The 22,343-nt window shown below is 39.2% G+C and overlaps 2 non-coding genes across 2 annotated transcripts; one reads left to right on the forward strand and one right to left on the reverse strand.

The window, feature by feature from the left end:
* Positions 1-745: 745 nt before the first annotated feature.
* LOC112763759 (small nucleolar RNA R71) lies at positions 746-849 on the reverse strand. Its single transcript, XR_003182932.1, has one exon. It is a non-coding gene; the product is annotated as a small nucleolar RNA R71 (small nucleolar RNA).
* Positions 850-5,626: 4,777 nt separating this feature from the next.
* On the forward strand, positions 5,627-5,733 carry LOC112765497 (small nucleolar RNA R71). The gene has a single exon (XR_003183799.1). It is a non-coding gene; the product is annotated as a small nucleolar RNA R71 (small nucleolar RNA).
* The last annotated feature ends 16,610 nt before the right edge of the window (positions 5,734-22,343 follow it).

The following is a 22,343-nucleotide window of genomic DNA, read 5'->3' on the forward strand; positions in this document are numbered from 1 at the left end:
TCTCTCTCATCTCTTTCTATTTTATTTGCTAACACTTCTCTTCTACTTATAATTTGAACCCTCTCTCTCCCTCTGTGTTCGAATTCTTCTCATTCTCTCTCTACCTCATTCCTCTATTCTTCTTTTCTTCTGACACATCAAGAAATCTCTATACTGTGACATAGAGGATTCCACTACTCCCTTTGTTCTCTTCTTTTTCATATGAGCAGAAACAGGGATAAAAACATTCTTGTTGAAAGCTAATCCTGAACCTGAAAGGACTCTGAAGAAGAAGCTAAGAGAAGCTAAAGCATAACACTCCAGAGAGGACCTTACAAAAAATTTCAAAAAAGAAGCAGACATGGCAGCCGAATCCAACAACAATGCTAGAGATGGAAGGAAGATGCTTGGTGACTATGCTGCACCAACTTTCAACTTCTATGGAAGAAGCATCTCAATCCCTACCATTGGAGCAAACAACTTTGAGCTTAAGCCTCAATTAGTTTCACTAATGTAGTAGAATTGCAAGTTTCATGGACTTCCATTGGAAGATCCTCATCAGTTCTTAGCTGAATTCTTGCAGATCTGTGATACTGTTAAGATCAATGAGGTTGATCCCGAGGGCTACAGACTTATGTGTTTCCCTTTTGCTGTAAGAGACAAAGCTAGAACATGGTTGGACTTACAACCTAGAGAAAACCTGAACTCTTGGGACAAGTTGGTCAACGCTTTCTTGACCAAATTCTTTCCACCTTAAAAGCTGAGCAAGCTTAGAGTTGATGTCCAAATCTTCAGACAGAAGGAAGGTGAATCTCTCTATGAAGCTTGGGAAAGATACAAGCAATTAACCAAAAGGTGTCATTCTGACATGCTTCCTGAATGGAGTGTCATACGCATATTCTATGATGGTCTATCTGAATTGTCCAAGATGTCATTGGACCATTCTGCTAGTGGATCCCTTCATCTGAAAACCCCTGCAGAAGCCCAGGAACTCATTGAGATAGTTGCAAATAACCAGTTCATGTACACTTCTAAAAGAAATCCTGTGAATAATGGGATGACTCAAAAGAAATGAGTTCTTGAGATTGATACTCAGATTGCCATGTTGGCTCAGAACAAAATATTGACTCAGCAAGTCAATGATTTCTTAGAATCTGACTGGATTGCAAGCTACATCCGGCAGTGCTAAAGAAGCCTCCTCTGAAGGAGAAGCTTATGACCCTGAGAATCCTGCAATGGAAGAGGTGAATTACATGGGAGAACCCTATGGAAACACCTATAATCTTTCATGGAGGAATCATCCAAAATTTTCATGGAAGGATCAACAGAAGCCTCAACAAGGCTTCAACAATAATATTGGTAGAAGAAATAGGTTTGGCAATAGCAAACCTTTTCCATCATCTTCTCTGCAACAGACAGAATTCTGAGCAGAGCCTCTCTAACTTAGCAAACATAGTCTCTGATCTATCTAAAACCACTCTCAGTTTCATGAATGAAACAAGGTCTTCCATCAGAAATTTGGAGGCACAAGTGGGTCAGCTGAGTAAAAGAGTTACTGAAACTCCTCCTAGTACTCTCCCAAGCAATATAGAAGAGAATCCCAAAAGAGAGTGCAAGGCCATAACTATAACCAAAATGGCCAAACATGGAGAGAGTGAACAGACAGTGATTCCCAGTGAGGAAGACCTCAAGGGATGTCCACTGACCAATAAGGAGTTCCCTATTGAGGAACCAAAGGAGTCTGAGGTTCACACAGAGACCATAGAGATTTTACTGAACTTACTATTGTCATTCATGAGCTCTGATGAGTATTCTTCCTCTGAAGAGGAAGAAGATATTGTTGAAGAGCAAGTTGCTCAGTATCTAGGAGCAATCATGAAGCTGAATGCCAAGTTATTTGGTAATGAGACTTGGGAGGATGAACCTCCATTGCTCATCAATAAACTGAATACCTGGATTCAGTAGACATTACCTCAGAAGAAATTGGATCCCGAAAAGTTCTTAATACCTTGCACCATAGGCACCATGACCTTTGAAAAAGCTCTGTGTGACCTGGGGTCAGGTATCAACCTCATGCCACTATCTGTAATGGAGAAACTAGGAATCTTTGAGGTATAAGCTGCAAAAATCTCACTAGAGATGACAGACAAATCAATGAAACAGGCTTATGGACTCGTAGAGGATGTCTTAGTAAAGGTTGAAGGCCTTTACGTCCCTACTGACTTAATAATTCTTGACACTAGGAAGGATGAGGATGAATCCATCATCTTTGGAAGACCCTTTCTAGCCACAGCAAAAGCTGTGATTGATGTAGACAGAGAAGAGTTAGTCCTTCAATTGAATGAGGACTACCTTGTGTTTAAGACTCAACGATCTTCTTTTGTAAACATGGAGAAGAAGCATGAAAAGCTTCTCTCAATGCAGAGTCAGACAGAGCCCCCACATTCAAACTTTAAGTTTGGTGTTAGAAGGCCACAATCATACTCTGAGTATCTGTGAAGCTCTGTAAGAGCTTCCTGTCAAGCTATTGACATTAAAGAAGCGCTTATTGGGAGGCAACCCAATTTTATTTATCTATATTAATTACTTTTTCATTTTATTTTTCATTGTTATTATATGTTTTCTTTAGGTTGATGATCATGTGATGTCACAAAAATAGCTGCAGAAATAAATCAGGAATAAAAAATAGCATCAAAAATAGCACACACTGTAGGACGAGCTTACTGCGTTTAAACGCCAGTAAGGATAGCAAAATGGGCGTTTAATGCCCAGTCTGGTAGCATTCTGGGCGTTAAATGCCAGAAATGGCAGCCAGATTGGCGTTTAACGCCAGAAATGGGTGTCTGGTGTCTAGCTGGCGTTAAACGCCAGTAAGGGTAGCAGAATGGGCGTTTAACGCCCAGTTTGGCAGTATTATGAGCGTTAAACACCAGAATTGGCAGCCAGACTGGCATTTAACGCCAGAAAAGGGCATCAGCCTGGCGTTTAATGCCAGAAATGGAACACAGTAGGCGTTAAATGCCAGAATTGGCAGCCAGACTGGCGTTTAACGCCAGAAAAAGGCATCAGCCTGGCATTTAACGCCAGAAATGGAACACAGTAGGCGTTTATACGCCAGAAAGGTGCAGGGATGCGAAATCCTTGACACCTTAGGATCTGTGGACCCCACAAGATCCCTACCTATCCCAACTCACTCTCTCTATTCTTCACACCTTTCCATAACACTCTTCCCAAACACCATTCACCTATCAAATCCTACCCTCTTCTCCATAATCTCTTCACCACTCACATCCATCCACTATTTCCCAAAATAAACCCCACCTACCTCCCCATTCAAATTCAAACCATTTCCCTCCTAAACCCACCCCTTGTCACACGGATTCCCTCTCTCCCTTACCCTATAAATACCTATCTTCACTCTTTCATTTTCCAAGGGTGTGCAGACGCACAGGTGGTGGAAAAATGCAGTTGTGTGCACACGTACAGCAGGGTGCGTACGCACAGATGCCCTGTTTCACAAATTTTTTTTCTTTTCAAAACTAAGGTACCTACCCTTAGCATATCAACGTACCAACCCCAAATCATTCAAACAAGCACAAATTCATAATCTACAAGCAATTCAACTTATTCAACTTAAAATCATCAAACCAAACCTAAGCTAATCATCATACCACAAGAAAGTAAGTAATTCAAGAAGTTATAAACAAAAGATAAAGTTGAAATAATGTTACCATGGTAGAGTGTCTCCCACCAAGCACTTTGGTTTATAGTCCTAAGTTGGACTTTGCATGGCTTCATTGGTCACTTAGGAACTTCTCTAAGGAGGAAAATCTCCAACTCCTTGGCATTCTTGGGTTGAGTGTGATTCTTTGAACTAGATTTCTTGGCGAAATTCTCTTTTTCTTGCTGTTTGCCATCTTCAATCACTTGATCTTCAATTATATCGCACCCAAAGATAGAATAGGTTCCGAGAACAGGCTTCTTGGACTCCTCCAAAGTGAACTTGACTAACTTGCCATCGGACTCAAAAGAATAGACTCCCGAATGTGCATCTAGCTTGAAATGGGTCGTCTTTAAAAATGGCCTTCCAAGGTGTATAGATGATGGCTTGTCTGAGTCAATAGGAGGGATCTCCAAAATGTGAAAATCAACTAGGAAGAGTAATCCTTAGATGTCAACTAAGACATTTTTTGCAATCCCCACAACTGATACAATGCTCTTATCGGCCAAGACAAATCTCGTCCCGGACCTCTTTAGGGGTGACAAGTTCAATCTCTCATAAATGGAGAGTGGCATAATGCTTACACACGCCCCCAAATAGCACATTCAATCCATGAACTTCATCCCACCAATCAAACAAGTACTAAACACAGACTGGGATCATTGCATTTTTCAGGAATTAGAGAAGAGATAGAATCATCTACCGGCTTTTTGTTGAGCTCGCTAATTTTGTCCTTGTGTGTGCAAACATCTTTGAGGAACTTAGCATATTTAGGCACTTTTTGAATGGCTTGAAAGAGAGAGACGGTGACTTCAACATTCTTGAAAATTTTCACCACGTTAAGGTCAAGTTCTTCTTGCTTCTTAGCCTTCTTGGCCAAAGTTGGAAATGGAATTGGCATAGGCTCTTCAAGTAGATTCTTTCTTTTTGGCTCTTTGACCTTGAGTGGTTCTTCCTCACCTTTTTCAACATTTTTCTCCTCATCCTTCATCATTTCCACTTCATCTCCTACCTCTTCATTGTTTGTCTCCTCACTCAAATTTGTAGGCATAACACCAATCTCATCCAACTTGGTGCCACTCCTAAGGGTGATGGCATTGATGCTTTTCTTAGAATTGGATTGAGGTTGAGAGGGTAAACCATTAGAAGTTGAGGCTTGTTGGGCATTTTGTGTAGTTGGAGGAGGAAGAGTAAAATGAGAGAGAGCTTTGGCTATAGTAGCCATATATGTTTCTTGTTTCTTGAGGAGGGTTAGACCTACTATTTGGGTGTTGATACCTCCCTTGAGGTTGAGATTGTGGTGGTTGTTGGTAGGATTGTTGGTAGGGTTATTGGCATTGTGGTTGACCTTGAAAATGTTGATGATAGTAGGCTTGCGCATTTTGGCGTGGTTGAGGTTGAGGGGCCTGGTTCCACCTTTGATTAGAATTATCCCTCCATCCTTGGTTTTGATTTCCTCCATGTTGATGAGATCCTTGATTGTAGTTGGGCCTTTGTGGGTATGGGTTGGCTACCGCCAATGTAGTATCCTCTTGGAGTTGAGGGCACTCATCGGTGTAATGGGTGTTTCAAGCACAAACACCACATGATCTTGGTGGCCCTTCGATCCTTGGAGGTTGAGGTGGAGAAGATAGCATAGCTTGGGGAATTTATTGCCTTTGGGTGATTTGTCTCAACAGAATCATCATCTCACCGAGGGTCTTGGTCAAAACGGCATCTCCGGAAGGAGAAACTTCACTTAAAGCTTTTGGTTGTGGACTTCTCGCCCTTGAGTGTTGAGTTGATTCTGCTAAGTCCGATATGACTTCCCATGCTTCCGTAGCGGTCTTATTTTTGGTGAGGGATCCTCCACTTGCGGCATCTAGAAGATGCTTGTCTTGGTGGTGCATCCCTTGACAAAAATAGCTGATAAGCACCAACTCGTCGATACGGTGGTAGGGGCAAGCTTCCAACAACTTCTTGAATCTCTCCCAGTACTCATAGAGAGTCTCTCCATCTCTTTGCACAATGCAAGAGATTTCTCTTCTCAGATCATCTGTTTTCTGAGGTGGATAGAACTTTTCTAGAAATCCCTTACGCAGCAAGTCCCAATTGGATATCACATCTCCCGGTTGAGTATAAAACCATTCTTTAGCTTTTCCCTCCAAAGAGAAAGGGAAAGCGAAGACCAAAACTGCAACCTCATCCGCCCCATGTCTTCTCACAGTGGAGCATGCAACTTGAAAATTCTTTAGATGCTTCAAAGGGTCTTCTCTGGGTAGTCTATTGTATTTAGGGAGCAACTTTATCGTGCCGGTCTTGAACTCAAAATTCGGATCCAAAGCCGGATACCGGATTTGTAGCAGCTGCAAGTTAATATCAGGAGCTTCGGCTTCCTTTAAGGTGATTTTACAAGGTGGGTCCACCATGATGGTGTCACCTGAGTCACTCAAAGGGATTTTAGCACTCCCCATAGATGAATATAAGGTTTCCTTATTAATTGAAGAATGATGGTCATGGGTTGATGGTGATAGTGAATTGGTGGGCTCTTCAAGAGAGCTCGATTCACTATTCACAAAAGCTAGCTGGTGCGGTGGTGCCGAACTTGCCTAATACGAGTTAAAATTCTTTCTATTTCCAGATCAAAAGTGGCCAAGCTCGGGTCTGGAAGCGACCGTGTCATTCAACTGAAGAAGCAACGAAAGCATGCAATTATGAAAAGCAAAACAAGAATAGACAAATAAATAAGAACCAACTTAATAATCAATAACTACTAAGACTAACTATAGAGAGAAGTAGTATATACAATTAGTGCCAACTAGCAAACTAAAATCAAGTATTCACACTATTCGCATATTTACAACAACCAAAATTATAGCACTCTTTGTACTTAAAGTGATTCCCCGGCAACGGCGCCAAAAACTTGGTGTGAGGCCGAAGTGGGTTTAGGAATTTTTCTTAAAATAGAATTGGCATTGCAAGTATATCCCCACATCCACAATCAACTCTCGATCAAAGTTTGAATTCAAAGATGTCACTAATTGGTGGACGAAATTGTGATCATCAACAATGGCTCCAAAGACTTGGTGCTCTCAAACATGAATCACACTTTGTCACAACTCCGCACAACTAGCCAGCAAGTGTACTGGGTCGTCCAAGTAATACCTTACGTGAATAAGGGTTGATCCCACAGAGATTGTTGGTATGAAGCAAGCTATGGTCATCTTGTAAATCCCAGTCAGGCGGATTTAAATGGATTAAGAGATTATTGGTTTAAATAATGATAATAAAATAAATAGAAAATAAAGATAAAGTTACTCATGTAATTCAATGGTGGGAATTTCAGATAGGTGTATGGAGGTGTTGTGTTCCTTCTGAATCTTTGCTTTTCTACTTCTTCCTTCCAGTTTTTTATCACTCCTTTCTATGGCAAGCTGTATGTAGGGCATCACCGTTGTCAATGGCTACATCCCATCCTCTCAGTGAAAATGGTCCAAATGCTCTGTCACAGCACGGCTAATCATCTGTCGGTTCTCAATCAGGTTGGAATAGAATCCAGTGATTCTTTTGCGTCTGTCACTAACGCCCAGCCTTCAGGAGTTTGAAGCTCGTCACAGTCATTCAATCCCGAAATCCTACTTGGAATACCACAGACAAGGTTTAGACTTTCCAGATTCCCATGAATGCCGCCATCAATTCTAGCTTATACCACGAAGATTCTGATTAAGGAATCCAAGAAATATGCGCCCGGTCTAAGTTAGAACGGAAGTGGTTGTCAGTCACGCGCGTTTATAGGTGAGAACGATGATGAGTGTCACGGATCATCACATTCATCAAGTTGAAGTGCAACGAATATCTTAGAATAAGAATAAGTCGAATTGAATAGAAAATAGTAGTATTTGCATTGAAACTTGAGGTACAGCAGAGCTCCACACCCTTAATCTATGGTGTGTAGAAACTCCACCGTTGAAAATACATAAGTGATGAAGGTTCAGGCATGGCCGAATGGCCAGCCCCCCAAAACATGATCACAGGATCAAAAATACAATTTAGGATCCATGATCTCTAATATGATAGTAAAAAGTCCTATTTATACTAGACTAGCTACTAGGGTTTACAGGAGTAAGTAATTGATGCATAAATCCACTTCCGGGGCCCACTTGGTGTATGTTTGGGCTGAGCTTGATCTATCCACGAGATGAGGCTTCTCTTGGAGTTGAGCGCCAAGTTGTAACGTGTTTTGGGCGTTCAACTCTGGTTCGTGACGTGTTTCTGGCGTTTGACTCCAGAATGCAGCATGGAGCTGGTGTTGAGCGCCAGTTTACGTCGTCAAATATCGAATAAAGTATAAATTATTATATATTTCTGGAAAGCTCTGGATGTCTACTTTTCAATGCCGTTGAGAGCGTGCCATTTGGAGTTCTGTAGCTCTAGAAAATCCATTTCGAGTGCAGAAAGGTCAGATTCCAACAGCATCAGCAGTCCTTTGTCAGCCTTCTTTCAGAGTTTTGCTCAGGTCCCTCAATTTCAGCCAGAAAATACCTGAAATCACAGAAAAACACACAAACTCATAGTAAAGTCCAGAAATTTGAATTTAGCATAAAAACTAATGAAAACATCCCTAAAAGTAACTAGATCATACTAAAAACTACCTAAAAACAATGCCAAAAAGCGTATAAATTATCCGCTCATCACTAATCAAAACCAATTCAATTTTGGGAGTGTTTAGTTCCCGGTTCATCTCCCAAGGACACTTGAGATCAATGAGTGTACAATTCCAGTTGTGGTGATCAAGGGGGTTTTCAATGAAGAGATAAACATATAAAGCAATAAAAGAACATGCAAAATTGTAATAATTGAACTAATGAAGGAATTAAAGAACCAACTATGCACTATAAACAAGTAAGGTATAAAAGAGATTAATGTAGATATGTATGAAAGATTTTAAGCATAAAAAGAGTCTTGACTTGGAGTGAGCTAAGGGTCCTTTCCTTGTTGGAACCACAACTATGACAATTAGAATGGATTAGTCTCACTTGATCAACCCTCACATCGGAGAGTAAGTTAAATGAGCATAAGTGTTCTTAACCCACAAATCCTAAATTTCTTGCTAATTACCTTAGCAACAAATTAGCATTAGTGGGAACAAGAACAATTAACAATCCAAGAATTGACACTAAATGTTGGACATTCCAACTCTAGGAACCTAATTGCTCACTTTCCCAAGCCAAGAGCTAGAAAATTAGCCTAAAACCATGGTTGACATTTTGTCAAATACATGGTGGGCAAAAACATTAAACATGGAAAAAAATGAGAAAAAACTTGAAACTCAAAGCAACAAATAATCTCAATCAACAAGAGTAACTCAAGAAAACATGTAACCAAGATCAAACATCAAATTCATCAACAAGAAATTGAAATTGCAAAAGAAAAGTGAAATTGAACTATAACTTGAATTATAAGAAAGAATAAGAACAATGTAACTAAAAATAGTAGTAACAAAGAGATACTTACAATGGAAACTAGAAAAATCCAAGATCAAAAATGAAAATGTAAAACCCTAATATAAACCCTAATAGAGATGATGAAAAATTTAGAGAAAAACTATACTAAAGCTTCCTACCACTACTCCTAAGCTACCCTAATGTTCTGCTATCCTATGGTCTTCATTTTCCCTTCAATATGAGCTAAATGACTTCAGAAATGGGCCTCCAATCCACTAAAATCGTGAGTCACGTACCATTTTAATGAAGGCATGTGTGGACATCTATGCGTACGCACAGACGTGTGCACAAGCACACTTTGCTAAAATCTATTCATGTGCGTACGCACAAGTAGCTGTGCACACGCACACTAGGCGATGCTCCGAATGGACGCGCGACGTGCTCGAAGCGGCTCACGCACACACATGGCTCTGTTTTGATGGCTGTGCGTACGCACGCAGGTCTGTACGTACGTACAGGGGCGGAGCTTAGTTCATGCCCCCCCAAAATTTTTATTAAAAAAATTAGTAATACTTCTTCAAAAAATAAAAATAGTTTAGTTGGCTCAAATATTTTACTATGACTTAAATTACCAAAGTTCAATCTTCATATCTTGCTTTTATTGCACAATAGTTTTTAGTTTTAAACATTCAAAACATGTTGGATTTGGACTGAAGTGAGTGTATTCGCATTTCGCAGCTCTCTATTCAATAAGCAACATGCATTCTACCTTTGAGTTCAAATATAAAAAATTAGGTATTTTTTATTTATGTAATTTAATATTATTTTATATTTTATTTTTTATTTAATTTAATTTTTTATATGATAAAAAATATTAGAATTTTCAATAAGTATTGATATTATTGTATTTGTATAAATTGATAAAAAAATTCAATAAATATTATAAATTTTAATATTTATCCTTCTAACTTATTTTTTACATATTTTACAAGATATATATTCAAATTTTTATATAAAATAATCATAAAAAATCAAAGAATTGATGCATTTTTTAAGAGGAATGCTAATATTCAAGAAGGAGAACATATAACTTTTACCATATTAAAACCTGTAGATAGTTCTTCTACTTTAATGAATCATGAAGAAAGTGAGATACAACCTTCAAAAGTTTAAAGAGTTACATCTGATGAGTTTGACCTTAATTCTTTGAAATGAGACCTTGAAAAACAGTTTCAAATTTGGCAATATCACCCAAATCAGAGAGATGAGGTTAGACAAATTTATCTTAAATGGGATCCATATCAAAAGTATCTTGACAATTATCTTCTATCTGGCCCTCCCCCCAAAATTTTGTTTCAAGTTCCACTACTGTGTACGCACACATCGCTGTGCTCCTCTCCTTTGAGTCTTCATGCTTTTTCCACTTTGTATGCCCTTCTTCCATTTTCTCCAAGCCATTCCTACCTTATACATATGAAATCACTCACAAACAACATCAAGGCATCAAATGGAAAGCAAATGGAATAAAATAGGCTAAATTAGGCACAAAAGAGCATGTTTTCATAAGCAAGCACAAATTGGAAGGAAAGTTCAAAAGCATGCTATTCAAGGGAATAAGTGCAAGTTTATATGATGAAATTCAATCAATTTCAACCAAAAATCATCACCAAATATGGATTCATCAAGGAGCAAGAGAGGCAGGGATAAATATTAGAAGAGTTGAAGCACCACAAATTATCCTCCGGAGAAAACAACAACCACCAAGAGTGAGGTGGTTGAGCTTTATCTCCCTAATATTTGATAAATAGTGAATATTTTATACCTTTTTTGCACCATTTTCATAGTGTTTTTAAGTATATTTTATTAATTTTTAGTATGTTTTAGTGCAAAATTTACCTTTTGGATGATACTTTGAGTTTTTGTGTTTTTCTTATGATTTTAGGGGATTTTTGGGCGAAATTGGCAAAATTGGAAAAGTCTTGTTCACGGACGAAGAAAGGATAGCAGATGCTGTCAAATCCTGACCTCCATGCATTCCAATTAGCATATCTTTAGCTACAGAGGTCAGATTGATGCGGTCTTAATGGCGTTGGAAAGATAACTTTTAGAGCTTTCTAGAAATATATAATAGTCCATACTTCTTTTACAGAATCAATGCCCAAAACGGGCATTGAACACCCAAAGAGGAGCAAGCCCAAGTTGAACGCCCAAAACTAGCGTTCAACGCCAGCCAGGGAGCAGGGACCGGCATTAAACACCCAGAATCCAAATTGAATGCCAGGCATCAGCCCAAACACTCACCAAGTGGGCCCCAAAGTGGATTTTAGCACTCCTTAGCTTATTTTATCTTATCCTTGTAACTTTTAAATTTAAATTAACATATTTTAGATCTAGATTTGATTTTGTTTTGATTTTGTTTTGAATTTGAATTCTAGGATTAGTCTTAGAGGTTTTTCTATTAATAGGAGACTTCCTTCCTCCTAAGGATCACGCCTCTTAGGACGGGAGGAAGCAGACATACAGAACATTATTTTTGTTTTTCTCTGTAAAGTATGAGCAACTAAACCTCCTAAGTTAAGGTTAGGAGCTCTGCTCATCTATATGGATTAATATCATTGTTCTTCTATTTTAATATATGTTTGATTCAGTTCTAAAGTTTGTTTTCGTTCTTCATCCAAATGAGACTAGGTATGTCCCTTTTCTACATGAGTTCTTGTGATACTGGAAAAAAATCACTTGAGCAACAGATTGAAAACATTCCACCTAAACCAACAAGTTATCTAGGCTAATTGGGATATGTGACATATAATCTCATTAGTTATGGGTAATTGAGGTTTTTGTGGTGCTAAACTAGTTTTCTAAACTTCATCCTCTGACCCGGAAGATCCAACCATATCTGTGGCATTTTGAGAAGGATTGGGGGAGATTAATTCACTGGATAGATAGGTTTTAATCACTTACAGTTTGACATAGAATGAATCAATCATTGTTAAAATAGTTGGTAAGAAGTATTAATTCAGAAAAGTGAATATCTTCGAGGTCTTAACTGTTTCTCAATACCGTTTCTACACTGATTCCTTATTGCTTTCTTTATTATCTTGTTTTCTGCGTCTACAATAACAACCACTCTTTTTCTATTTGCCTGACTAAGATCTGTAGGATAGCTATTGCTTGTTCAATCCAACAATCCTCAAGGGATCAACCCTCACCCACTTGAGGTATTACTTGGACGATCCGGTGCACTTGCTGGTGAAGTTGTTCGAGTTTAGTTTCGCGCACCAAGTTTTTGGCGCCGTTGTCAGGGATTGTTCGTGATTGACAAATACCGATTGTCTTGCTCCTTAGATCAGGTACCTTTTACTAGTTTTTCTTTTAATTGTGTTTCTTGTTAAAGTTTTTGAACCATGTTTGCTTATTTTCTTCAAATTTTTCAAAAATTCATCTTAGTCATTTTTTCTCTTTTTCAAATTTTGTGTCAAGATTTTATGTTTGGTGTTTCTTGGTAGTCTTGGTCAATTATTTTTCTTTCTCTTGATTTTCGAAAACTATTCTTGTTTGCCTTCTTGAATTTTTTATTTCTATCTTGTTGAAATGACAATAGTAACTGCCAAGCTAATGACAATAAAGAAGCGCTTGTTGAGAGACAACCCAATCATATGAATGGTACTTTTGTTTCTATTCTTTCGTTTATTTCGGTTTGATTTCATGATATTTTTCCATGATTTTTAACATTTGTGATCATGTGTAGCACTTAAAATAGGAACAGAAATGCGTAGGATTGAAAACAGAACACCTTGGTGGTACCCCTTGCTGGCATTGAACGCCAAAACTGGAGCCCAGCGCCAGAAGGGGAGTAGAAGCAGGGCATTCAACTCCCATTCTAGAGCATCCAGGACCAATTCTTGGTTCCCATAGGGCGTTCAACGCCCATTCTTGTAGTTGAACGCCCCAGTTCAAAAAAAATTTTGATCCCCAACTGGCATTGAACGCCAGATCTGGGCATTGAACGCCCAGCAGGGGAAAGGCAAAAGGTTCGAATTTTCAACCAAAAGGGAGTGAGTTGACTTCTCAAACCAAATCTTATCATTTCAATCTATATCCTTCTATATCTTTTTCAAAATAAATCTTTTCTAAATCTTAACTTTGTCAATTCAAATCTTTTTAAACCAAATCTTTCCCAATCTTATCTTCTCACAACCACATTTTTCCATTCCATATCTTTTCCAAACTAAACAATCTTTTTAAAATTAAACTTCTTCATTTCAAATCTTTTCAAACCAAATATTCTCCAGTCTTATCCTCCAAAATCATATCTTTATTTCATCCATCACACCAACCCACCTCTTCACCAAATTTCAAACCCACTTCCATTATAAATTTAACCTCACACCTCTCTCATCTCTCACGACCTTCTCCTCTCTTCTAGCTACTTCGCACTTTGCTACCTCTCCCTCTGTTTTCTTCTCTCTTTGCTCGAGGACGAGCAAACTCTTAAGTTTGTTGTCGAGGACGCTCTGATTTTTCGTTCTTTCACCTTCCATGCCACCAAAGGGTGGGGGATCTATCTCAAGAAATAGAAAAGAAAGAGCTTCCCCAATAGCCACATATAAGCCTTACCGGTTTGTTTCCAAGTTTCATGAGGAACACTACTACAATGTAGTAAGCAAGAAGACAGTAATCCCAGAAGTCAAGTTTAAATCAGAAGCTGCTAAATATCTAGAAATCCAAGAACATATTTGAATAAGGGGTTAGAAAATTTTGGCTAACCCCGCAACTAAGGTCGGCACTCTAAGAGTCTGAGAATTCTATGCAAATTTATGATTGACGTACAAACAAAAGAAAGAGAGACTTGAGTTCAACTTATGAAGCACTATGGTCTGGGGAAAGACCCTACAGTTCGGAATAGAAAAAGTAAGGGAAATCTTCAAATTACCCCCCATTGAAGATGACCCCTAACTCCTTTAATAGGGTACATGCTGACCCGAGGCTAGAGCAAGTCCTAAAAGACATATGCTTACTCAAAGCACAATGAAAAAATGACAAAAAGGGTCAACCACTCCAACTGAAAAGGATGGATCTCAAGCCAATTGCTAGAGGGTGGCTGGATTTTATTGGGCGCTCTATCCTCCTCACTAGTAACCGTTTTGAGGTTACTGTAAGGCGAGCTATGATGATCCACTGCATTATGATTGGCAATGAAGTGGAAGTTCATCAGTTGATCCCTTGCGAGATATATAAAATCAAAGCTAAATCATCAACCCAATCTAGGCTAGCTTTCCTCAACCTCATCTCTTGCTTGTGTGACGAGGCCAAAATCTTGATTGACAGAGATATCTTGATTGCAGTGGATGACCTAATCACCAAGAAGAGCATGGAGCACATTGGGAAACCTACTCAAGTAACAATTCAAAAGTCAGTTTCCCTTTCTAAGAGGAAGCAGCCTGAGTGGCCTCAAGAATAGAGCATCCCTCCGTGTACGTACTGGACTCAACTGACAGCATCTATTGGACAGTTGATATCCACTGTGGATCAGCTTAAAGAAGTGCAGAAAGACCAGTCTCACATTCTCCATAAGCTGAAAGAGGAGCAAGAGAGGAATGGAGAAAAATTAGAAGAGTTGAAGCACCACAAATTATCCTCTGGAGAAAACAACAGCCACCAAGAGTGAAGTGGTTGAGCTTCATCTCCCTTATATTTGATAAATGAATATCTTATACCTTTTTAGAACCATTTTCATAGTGTTTTTAAGTAAATTTTATTAATTTTTAGTATGTTTTAGAGCAAAATTCACCTTTTGGATGATATTTTTAGCTTTGTGTTTTTCTCATGATTCTAGGGGATTTTTGGGTAAAATTGGCAAAGTCTTGTTCAAGGACGAAGAAAGGATAGCAGATGCTGTCAAATCTTGAACTCCATGCATTCCAACAAGCATATCTTTATCTACAGATGTCAAATTGACGCAGTCTTAATGGCGTTAGAAAGATAAGTTGTAGAGCTTTCTAGAAATATATAATAGTCTATACATCTCTTCCAGAACCAATGCCCAAAACGGGCGTTGAACGCCCAAAGAGGAGCAAGCCCAAGTTGAATGCCCAAAACTAGCGTTCAATGCCAGCCAGGGAGTAGGGACCAACATTAAACGCCCAGAATCTAAATTGAACGCCAGGTATCAGCCCAAACACTCACCAAGTGGGCCCCAAAGTGGATTTTTGCATTCCTTAGCTTATTTTATCTCATCCTTGTAACTTTTAAATTTAAATTAACATCTTTTAAATTTAGATTTGATTTTGTTTTGATTTAGTTTTGAATTTGAATTCTAGGATTAGTCTTAGAGGTTTTCTCTAAATAGAGACTTCCTTCCTCCTGAAGATCACGCCTCCCAGGAGGGGAGGAAGCAGACGTACAGAACATTATTTTTGTTTTTCTCTGTAAAGCATGAGCAAATAAACCTCCTAGGTTAAGGTTAGGAGCTCTGCTCATCTCTATGAATTGATATCATTGTTCTTCTATTTTAATATATGTTTGATTTAGTTCTAAGGTTTGTTTTCGTTCTTCATCCAAATGAGACTGGGTACGTCCCTTTTCTACATGAGTTCTTGTGATACTGGGAAAAAGTCACTTGAGCAACAGCTTGAAAACATTCCACCTAAACCAACAAGTTATCTGGGCTAACTGGAATATGTGACATATAATCTCGTTAGTTATGGGTAATTGAGGTTTATATGGCACTAAACTAGTTTTCTAAACTTTATCCTCTGATCCGGAAGATCCAACCTTGTCTGTGGCATTTTGAGAAGGATTGGGGGAGATTAATTCACTGGATGGATAGATTTTAATAACTTACAGTTTGCCATTGAATGAATCAATCATTGTTAAAATAGTTGGTAAGAAGTATTAATCCGAAAAGGTGAATATCTTCGAGGCCTTAACTATTTCTCATTACCGTTTCTACACTGATTCCTTATTGCTTTCTTTATTATCTTGTTTTCTGCGTCTACAATAACAACCACTCTTTTTCTATTTGCCTGACTAAGATTTGCAGGATAGCTATTGCTTGTTCAATCCAACAATCCTCGTGGGATCTACCCTCACTCACCTGAGGTATTACTTGGACTATCCGGTGCACTTGCTGGTGAAGTTGTGCGAGCTTAGTTTCGCGCACCAAGTTTTTGGCGCCGTTGTCAGGGATTGTTCGTGATTGACAACTACCGATTGTCTTGCTCCTTAGATCAGGTACCTTTTACTAGTTTTTCTTTTAATTGTGTTTCTTGTTAAAGTTTTTGAACCATGTTTGCTTATTTTTTTCAAATTTTTCAAAAATTCATCTTAGTCATTTTTCAATTTTTCGAATTTTGTGTCAAGATTTTATGTTTGGTGTTTCTTGTAGTCTTGGTCAATTATTTTTCTTTCTCTTGATTTTCGAAAATTATTCTTGTTTGCCTTCTTCAATTTTTTTTCTATTTTGTGTTACCTTTTCTTGCGTTCTTTTTGTTCAAATATTTTTGAGTTGATTTTTGATTTCAAAATCTTTTCTTATCTTATCTTGTTTCTTTCTCTTGACTTTATTTTTCTAATTTTTAAATTTTAAAATCTCTCTTTGATTTTCTCTTTCTAAATTTTCAAGAAAAAATCTTTAAAATCAAATCTTTTATCTTTATTTTCAAATCTTGTTGGTTAATTGTTTATCTTATTCTAATTTTAAAAATTTGGTGTCTCTTTAATTTTTCTCTTTCCTCTTTTTTGAAAACTTCTAACCTCCTTCTCTCTCTATATTTTTGAAATTTCTTTAATTAAAGACACCTTTATTTTTGAATTTTTTTTCTTTCTATGCTTTATCTCATTTGATTTCTTTATTTGAGTTTCACACAAGGAACTCTCTATACTCTGACATAGAGACTCCTTTCTTTTCCTCTTCTTGGTTTCTTTCTTCTTGTTTATGAGTAGAAATAGGGATAGAGAAGCCCTTCTTGATCCTGATCCTGAACCTGAGAGATTCTTAAAGAGGCATCTACAGCAAGCTCAAGCTAGCAGAGCCAAAGGGAATCTTACGGAAACTCTTGAGCAAGAAGCTGAAGATACAACTATGGTAGCTAATCCAGACACTAGAGGAGACACAAGGAAAGTCCTTAGCTCTTATACTGCACCCACATCTGACTTCTATGGGCACAGCATCTCCATTCCTGCCATTGGTGTAAACAACTTCGAGCTTAAGTCTCAACCAGTCACTCTGGTGCAATAGAATTGCCAGTTTCATGGACTCCTGCAGGAGGATCCCAACAAATTCATATCTGATTTCCTACAAATCTGTGACACTGTCAAGACCAATAGAGTGAATCCAGAGATTTACAAGCTCATGCTCTTCCCCTTCGCTGTAAGGGATAGAGCACGGCTATGGCTAGATTCTCAGCCTAAGGAGAGCCTAGATACATGGGTGAAGGTGGTCAATGGATTCTTGACGAAGTTTTTTCCACCTCAGAAGCTGAGCAAGCTTAAGATGAAAGTCTAGACATTCAAACAGAAAGAGGAAGAATCCCTCTATGAAGCCTTGGAGAGGTACAAACAGCTAATCAGAAGGTGCCCTCCTGACATAATCTCAAAGTAGACCATGTTGAAAATCTTCTATGATGGCCTCTCTGAGATGTCCAAGATGTCATTGGACCACTCTACTGGTGGCTCCCTTCACATGAAGAAGATGCCTGAGGAGGCACATGAGCTCATTGACATGGTTGCCAACAACCAATACATGTACACTTCTGAGAGGAACCTTATGAGCAATGGGGCTACTCAGAAGAGAGGAGTCATGGAGATGGACACTCTGGATGCCATTTTGGCTCAGAACAAGCTCATGTTGCAACAGATTAATATGATCTCTCAGCACTTGAGTGGAGCACAGAGCTTAGCTGATTATTCTCCAGAGGCAGTATATGAAGTGCACGCTAATGACACTGCATGGACCACCATGGAGGAGGTGAACTACATGGGAAACTCCTCCAGAAACTCCAATAACAATCCCTATTCGAATACTTTCAATCAGGAATGGAGAAACCACCCTAACTTCGGGTGGAGAGATCAGCAGAACCCTCAACAGGGCTTCAACAACAATCAGGGTGGAACGAACTAGAACTGGTTCAATAACAGACTGTTCCAATCCTCTCAGCAGCAAATGAAAATGCCTACACAAAGCCTCTCTAATCTAGTTACTAGTCTCTAACCTCTCGAAGGCCACTCACAATTTTATGGCAGAAACTAGGTCATCCATTAGGAATTTGGAGATACAGGTAGGTCAGATGACCAAAAGAATTCCCGAGACATCCTCCAACTTTCTTCCAAGCAATACTGAGATAAATCCAAAGGAAAAGTGCAAGGCCCTCAATATGGAAGCTAAGGCCGAACCTAAGAAGGCACCTACTGTTGAGGAACTAAAGGAAATCAAGGCTCAGAACGAGACTAGGAGTGTTGCCATGCACGTCCCTATAGAAACCAAGGAGCCTGAAGAACAACCCTTTCCAGACATGCAAGAGGAACTTGATGAGGAGAAACTTGCTCAGTTCTTGGCAATCCTCAGGAAGCTACAAGTCAATATCACTTTTGCAAAGGTGTTGGAGAAGCAACCACCCTCTATGGCCTGCCTGAAAGGCGTCATCTCTAAAGAGACGACACTGAAGGAAGATGAGACTATGGTGCTAACCAAGGAGTGCAGTGCCCTGGTCCAAAAGAAGCTACCTCCAAAGATGCCAGATCTTGGAAGCTTCTTTATTCCTTGTATTATAGGGACCATCACCTTTGAGAAGGCATTGTGCGACCTAGGATCAAGCATTAACCTAATACCTCTCTCTGTAATGAAGAAACTGGGAATCCAAGAGATATATTTCACTAGAATCTCACTGAAGATGGCTGATAAGTCCCTGAAACGGGCATATGGCTTGGTGGAAAATGTCCTTGTAAAGGTTGAAGACCTTTACCTTCCTGCGGACTTCGTGATATTAGACATTGGGAAGGACAGAGATAACTCTATCATCTTGGAAAGGCCTTTTCTAGCAACTACAAAGGCCTTAATAGATGTGGAGAAGGGAGAGCTAGTTCTGAGGTTCCATGAGGATCATATTCTGTTTAAGATCCCAAACCCTCACTCTGCCTCTGACAACGAAGGTACTATTGTGCAACACTTAGTGTTCCAACCTTCTCTCTCAGTAGAGGGCATTCTAGAGCCCCTAGACATCAAACCTAAGTTTGGTGTTGGGCATCCACCTTCAGCTACTGAGAAAGGAGGTACCAAGAAAAAAGTACCTAAGGGCTGGAGGAACTAGAAGATTCCAACTAAAGACCTCTCACCTGGCATGAGAGTTGTCTTCACTAAAAATCCAGTCATTTCACATACTGTGAACCGAATCCTGTCACTGGAGCATGTTAAGCTGATTCATGAGAATACAGTAAAAAAGTTCACCATGAGGGGTGAAGATCTAAGCCTCTATCAACCTCCGTAAAGGAGCTGTCCGTCAAGCTAATGACGATAAAGAAGCACTTGTTGGGAGGCAACCCAACCATATGTATAACATTTTTATTTTCCTTCTTTTCATTTTATTTTAGTTTGATCTCATAATATTTTGTTTTCCATTCATTTCCATTGTTTTCCCTTGCTTTTTAACGTGTGTGATCATATGCAGCACTTAGAATAGGAACATGGACAACTCGGAGTGAAAACAGAACACCCTGGAGGTATCCCTTATTGGCGTTCAACACCGAACTGGCACTCAACGCCAGCAAAGGGAAGAAAGCTGGCGTTCAACACCTAATTAGGAGCACCCAGGGCCAATTTTTTTATCCCCATAGAGTGTTCAATGCCCGGTCTTAGTGTTGAACGCCTCACAGTTCTAAAAAAAGAGAGGAACCCCTGGCGTTCAACATCCAAACCTGGCGTTGAACGCCCAGAGGGGCAGTGCTACTCGAATGAAGCTTCCTAAGCTTGTGGGTTGGTGGACGAAATTGTGATCACATCAATGTAGTATTCTTTGTTGTTGTATGGAATCCTTATTATGTCACTTATGTGTGGACACAACTCCGTTCAACTAACCAGCAAGTGTATTGGGTCGTCCAAGTAATACCTTACGTGAGTAAGGGTCGATCCCACAGAGATTGTTGGTATGAAGCAAGCTATGGTCATCTTGTAAATCCCAGTCAGGAGGATAAAATTATGGAATTTAGAAAATCAAATATGATTAATAAAAATAAACAGAAAATAAAATGGATAGAGATACTTATGTAAATCAATAGTGGAAATTTCAGATAGGCGTATGGAGATGTTGTGCTCCTCTTGAATCTCTACTTTCTTATTACATTCATCCTATCCTTCTTACTCCTTTCCATGGCAAGCTGTATGTAGGGCATCACCGTTGTCAATGGCTACATCCCATCCTCTCAGTGAAAACGTTCCTATGCTCTGTCACAGCACGGCTAATCATCTGTCAGTTCTCAATCAGGTTGGAATAGAATCCCTTGATTCTTTTGCGCTTGTCATCACGCCCAGCCTTCAGGAGTTTGAAGCTCGTCACAGTCATTCAATCCCAGAATCCTACTCGGAATACCACAGACAAGGTTTAGACTTTTCGGATCCTCATGAATGCCGCCATCTATCTAGCTTATACCACGAAGATTCTGTTGGGGAATCTAAGAGATATGCGCCCGGCCTAAGGTAGAACGGAAGTGGTTGTCAGTCACGCGCGTTCATGGGTGAGAATGGTGATGAGTGTCACGGATCATCACATTCATCAAGTTGAAGTGCAACGTATATCTTGGAATAAGAATAAAAGAGAATTGAATAGAAAGTAATAGTAATTGTATTGAAACTTGAGGTACAGCAGAGCTCCACACCCTTAATCTATGGTGTGCAGAAACTCCACCGTTGAAAATACATAAGTGAAAGGTTCAGGCATGGCCGAATGGCCAGCCCCCTTGAGTGATCAAGAGACCGAATAATCAAAGGCTAAACAGTCAAGAGATTAAACTGTCAAAAGATATCTAATACAATAGTTAAATGTTCTATTTATAATAAACTAGCTCCTAGGGTTTACAGAAGTAAGTAATTGATGCATAAATCCACTTCCGGGGCCCACTTGGTGTATGTTTGGGCTGAGCTTGATCTATCCACGAGCTGAGGCTTTTCTTGGAGTTGAACTCCAAGTTATGACGTGTTTTGGGCGTTCAACTCCGGATCATGACGTTTTTCTGGCGTTTAACTCCAGACAGTAGCATGTACTTGGCGTTCAACGCCAAGTTACGTCGTCAATTTCCGAATGAAGTATGAACTATTATATATTGCTAGAAAGCTCTGGATGTCTACTTTCCAACGCCGTTGAGAGCGCGCCAATTGGAGTTCTGTAGCTCCAGAAAATCCATTTCGAGTGCAGGGAGGTCAGATTCCAACAGCATCAGCAGTCCTTTTGTCAGCCTTTTTCAGAGTTTTGCTCAAGTCCCTCAATTTCAGCCAGAATTTACCTGAAATCACAGAAAAACACACAAACTCATAGTAAAGTCCAGAAATGTGAATTTAACATAAAAACTAATGAAAACACCCCTAAAAGTAGCTCAAACTTACTAAAAACTATCTAAAAACAATGCCAAAAAGCGTATAAATTATCCGCTCATCACAACACCAAACTTAAATTGTTGCTTGTCCCCAAGCAACTGAAAATCAATTAGGATAAAAAGAAGAGAATATATAATAAATTTCAGAATATCAATGAATATTAATTATAATTAGATGAGCGGGACTTGTAGCTTTTTGCTTCTGAACAGTTTTGGCATCTCACTTTTTCCTTTGAAGTTCAGAATGATTGGCTTCTCTAGGAACTTAGAATTTCGGATAGTGTTATTGACTTTCCTAGTTAAGCATGTTGATTCTTGAACACAGCTACTTATGAGTCTTGGCCGTGGCCCTAAGCACTTTGTTTTCCAGTATTACCACCGGATACACAAATGCCACAGACACATGACTGGGTGAACCTTTTCAGATTGTGACTCAGCTTTGCTAGAGTCCCCAGTTAGAGGTGTCCAGAGCTCTTAAGCACACTCTTTTGCTTTGGATCACGACTTTAACCACTCAGTCTCAAGCTTTTCACTTGGACCTTCATGACACAAGCACATGGTTAGGGACAGCTTGGTTTAGCCGCTTAGGCCTGGATTTTATTTCCTTGGGCCCTCCTATCCATTGATGCTCAAAGCCT

The sequence above is a fragment of the Arachis hypogaea genome, chromosome 2 (genome assembly GCF_003086295.3).
Source record: "Arachis hypogaea cultivar Tifrunner chromosome 2, arahy.Tifrunner.gnm2.J5K5, whole genome shotgun sequence".
Taxonomy (NCBI): Eukaryota; Viridiplantae; Streptophyta; class Magnoliopsida; order Fabales; family Fabaceae; genus Arachis; species Arachis hypogaea.